The sequence below is a fragment of the Macaca fascicularis genome, chromosome 10, assembly GCF_037993035.2.
Source record: "Macaca fascicularis isolate 582-1 chromosome 10, T2T-MFA8v1.1".
In the NCBI taxonomy this organism is placed as follows: Eukaryota; Metazoa; Chordata; class Mammalia; order Primates; family Cercopithecidae; genus Macaca; species Macaca fascicularis.
Window position 1 is genome coordinate 90,138,220 of NC_088384.1, and position 4,501 is coordinate 90,142,720.

Genomic DNA, 4,501 nt, shown 5'->3' on the forward strand with positions numbered 1-4,501 from the left:
TGATATTTGTGCATACCAGAGTTACTCAATGGTAGCATTATTGACATATTGGCAGACAATTTTTTGTCAGGCCAGATAATTATTTGTTGTGAGATGTTATTCTGTGCATTGTAAGATGTTTAGCAGCATCCCAACCTCTATATAATAAATGCCAGTGGCACCCTCCCCCGGTTGTGACAACCAAAAATGTCTCCAGACACTCCCAAATATTCCCTGGGAGGGACAGAATCACCCCTGTTTGATCATTTTTTGGATCTTTGAGAGAGAAACATTTGGATATGACAGTCCCCAAATCATTTTAAGTGGGAGGCCTTGAAGAGAAGGAAACAGTGTGGCCTAAGTTTTGGAAAAGGCTGTTCAAATACAAAAATGACAGAGAAATGAAAAATAAATGAAATGGAAAAACAAAAGAAGACAAGTGATAGAGGTGAAGAAAAGGAACTTATGAAATGATCTGTGGGCCAGGCATGGTGGCTCACACTTGTAATCCCAGCACTTTGGGAGGCCCAGGTGGGAGGATTGCTTGAGCTCAGGAGTTTGAGACCAGCCTGGCCAACATAGGCCCATCTCTACAAAAAAAAAAAAAAAAAATATATATATATATATAATATAAAATATATTTTTAATTAAAAAATAAGTTACTCATATCATACCAAGGAAGCTAGTTCATTAGTTCACACTAACAAAGACACTAAGAAATTTTTTTTTTTTGAGACAGAGTCTTGCTCACAGCCCAGGCTGGAGTGCAGTGGCACAATCTCGGCTCACTGCAAGGTCCGCCTCCTGGGTTCATGCCATTCTCCTGCCTCAGCCTCCCAAGTAGCTGGGACTACAGGCACCCGCCTCTGCGCCCGGCTAATTTTTTGTATTTTTAGTAGAGACAGGGTTTCACCGTGGTCTTGATCTCCTGACCTTGTGATCTGCCTGCCTCAGCCTCCCAAAGTGCTGGGATTACAGGCATGAGCCACCGTGCCCAGCCTGTACCACAATCTCTTATGAAATTGCTTATTGTGAATCAATCCTCAAGTATCTATTCCATGATACATGCTTTAGGAAAATCAGATTTCTGGTTTTGGAGGCCAAATACATGAGGTCCTGAGCTCTGGTGCTCTACTCCAAGGGTCTCTGAATGGCTGGGCATATTTTTTTTACCATATTTTTTAAAAAAGAGCACTAAACTGGGAGACAAAAGACCAAGACTGCAGTTCTTGGTTGTTTTCCACAGATAGATGAGTCTCAAGGAATTTGAGACTTCCTTGAAACTCAAGGAAGTACTCAAGGAAGTTGAGTAAAGGAAGCTTCTTTACTCATTGCTTCTGTTAATTCATCTTTAAACGGGATAAAAAAGACTGTGGAGTCTAGAATTGTATGAGGATCAAATAAAACCCCCCCGCAAAAAAGTTTAAGATAATTTTTTGAGTTGTAGTTATTCCCAGTATTCCAGAGCCTCTGATCTCTTGATATTTGTTACAAGTTTCACATCTTATTTCATAATGAAATGCTAAAGATGCCTCAGCAATAGCCAGTTGACTTCAAAGGTCTCGTATGAGGAATCCTTTTAATTTGGGCTATTCACCTTATAATTTGGTCCTGGGAAAACAGCAAATAAATAAAATTTTATGAGGACTATTGATGATCTAAGATGGTAATTATCAGTGTAGTTTAGCATGAGCTAATGAAATACAGACTCAGGATTTTCATCTTAGTATAAAAAAGCTCTTCTCCAACAAATCCCCAAATGACGGATGACGCCAGTGCAGGGGGCGGCGGGGCGGAGGGCGGGGCGGAGGCCCCCGCAGCCCTGGGAGGGATGGGGAACCGCGGTGGCTTCCGCGGAGGTTTCGGCAGTGGCATCCGGGGCCAGGGTCACGGCCGTGGACTGGCCGGAGCCGAGGCCGCGGAACTCGCTGAGGCAAGGCCGAGGATAAGGAGTAGATGCCCGTCACCAAGCTGGGCCACCTGGTCAAGGACCTGAAGATCAAGTACCTGGAGGATGTCTCTTCTCCCTGCCCATCAACGAATCTGAGATCATTGACTTTTTCCTTGGGACCTCTCTCAAGGAAGAGGTTTTGAAGATTACGCCGGTGCAGAAGCAGACCCGCGCCGTTCAGCACACCAGATTCAAGGCGTTTGTTGCCATCGGGGACTACAATGGCCACGTCGGTCTGGGTGTTAAGCGCTCCAAGGAGGTGGCCACTGCCATCCGCGGAGCCATCATCCTGGCCAAGCTCTCCAATGTCCCCGTGCGCAGAGGCTATTGGGGTAACAAGATGGGAAAGCCCCACACCGTCCCTTGCAAGGTGACAGACCGCTGCCGCTCTGTGCTGGTGCACCTCATCCCCGCGCCCAGAGGCACTGGCATTGTCTGGGCGCCTGTGCCCAAGAAGCTCCTCATGATGGCTGGTGTTGATGACTGCTACACCTCAGCCAGGGGCTGCACTGCCACCCTGGGCAACTTCTCCAAGGCCACCTTTGACGCCATCTGTAAGACCTACAGCTCCCTGACCCCCGACCTCTGGAAGGAGACTATATTCACCAAGTCTCCCTATCAGGAATTCACTGACCACCTCGTCAAGACCCACACCAGAGTCTCCATGCAGAGGACCCAGGCTCCAGCAGTGGCTGCAACATAGGGTTTTTATACAAGAAAAATAAAGTGAATTAAGCCTGAAAAAAAAAAAAAAAAAAAAAAGCTGGTCTCAAATTAGGGGCCTGTATGGAAGAATTAATATCTGTTGAGTACTTACTGTCAGGCCCTATAGATGTTACATGCATTATCTCGTTTAATACTCAAGAACAGCTTTGTCAGGTTAACATTATATCCATTTTATAAACAGGTTAACGAAGGCTCAGAGAGTGTAAGTCACTTACCCAACATAACACAGTGAGTAACAGAGATGGAATTCGAGCCCAAGTCTGCGTGAATCTGGAGCCCATATTTTTTCTGCTATGTTACAGTGCCTCTGGAAATATATTTGACTATGCCTACTGGTAATAGAGTTTATGATAAATGATATATATTTGATGTTTATATATTTATATCAATTGTTTTACTTCATCATTACAAGTAAGATAGACTATCTAGGGATGATTATCACCACTTTACAGATGAGGAAACAGATAGTCAGAAAATTTAACTTACCTAGCTTCAAACAACCAATAAATGATAATAATAGCGCTTGGACACATGTACTGCAACTCTCGGACTCCTGCTTTTTCCACATTGGCCTATGAGAGTAGAATTTTATCTATATTTTATCTATGAGTTTTCTTTTTCCTTTTTTTTTTTTTTTTTTTTCTGAGACAGAGTCTTACTCTGTCACCCAGGCTGGAGTGCAGTGGCGCAATCTCAGCTCACTGCAACCTCCGTCCCCTGGGTTCAAGCGATTCTCCTGCCTCAGCCTCCCAAGTAGCTGAGAGGGATTACAGGTTCCTGCCACCATGCCCGGCTAATTTTTGTATTGTTAGTAGAAATGGGATTATATCATCTTGGCCAGGCTGATCTTGAACTCCTGACCTCATGATCCACTTGCCTCAGCCTCCCAAAGTGCTGGGATTACAGGCGTGAGCCACCTTGCCCAGCCATATCTATGAATTTTCTGGCTCTAACTTTTAATAGGAGCAAACAGTGGGCATCTTGACAGTCTTGCACTTCTGTTTATGCTTGTACAGATTAAACACATATGTTCACTCCCCAAATCACTGAAGTGACAGTGAGTTAACATTTTTGTGGTTTCCAGTCTATGGACAAAGAGAGTAAGAAAGAAACCGATAGCAGGTTTCTTTCTTACTATTTTTGTCCATAGACTGGAAACCACAAAAGGATATCAAGGATATCAACACATTTTTGGAAGATGGAAAACCATAGTTGAGTTGAGAAAACAATTCTAAATGTTTGCTGAGGGTTATACTGACAAGAGACAAACAGATTCGTATTGCGGAACACTAGAATGTCAGGACTGGGACAGAGCAGATCAGAGGTGACGTGAGAGGCAGGAAAGAGAGGGTTTGGCTGAAAGCCTTTATAGGAAGTGAAACGGCCAGGTCTTTTTCTCCATCCTACTCACTTAGACAACTACCCTTTCATCTCCCTAGCAGCCCCCGGGACAAAATTGAGGTAGAGAAGCTCCAGACACTGAGATACCAGACACAGCTAAAGATAATAGCAGGGAGGCTAAGGTAGGAGGGTATCAGACTGAAAACAGAGATTAGATGAATTGTCTACATGCTGAACGGTGAAACACACTCAGTCCTCCTGCTGAAATTTGCTCCAGGAATGCTGACAGCAAGGCTTGTATTCTCCAGGCAAGATATCAGGGAATTAATTTTAATTAACCCCAGAGGAAAGATCTATACATACTGATATTTGAGATCCCCCAACAAAACACCTAAGTACCCACTTTATCATCCTACGGTGAAACCCACGAACTGATAAACTTCCTGTTAACACAGAGCTTCCAAATACTTAGTGACTCACTCTTAAATATGAAGAGACAACAAA

General features: G+C 43.9%; 1 pseudogene; it reads left to right on the forward strand.

Moving 5' to 3' along the window:
* Positions 1-1,809: 1,809 nt before the first annotated feature.
* LOC141407913 (small ribosomal subunit protein uS5 pseudogene) lies at positions 1,810-2,756 on the forward strand (annotated as a pseudogene).
* Positions 2,757-4,501: the final 1,745 nt, after the last annotated feature.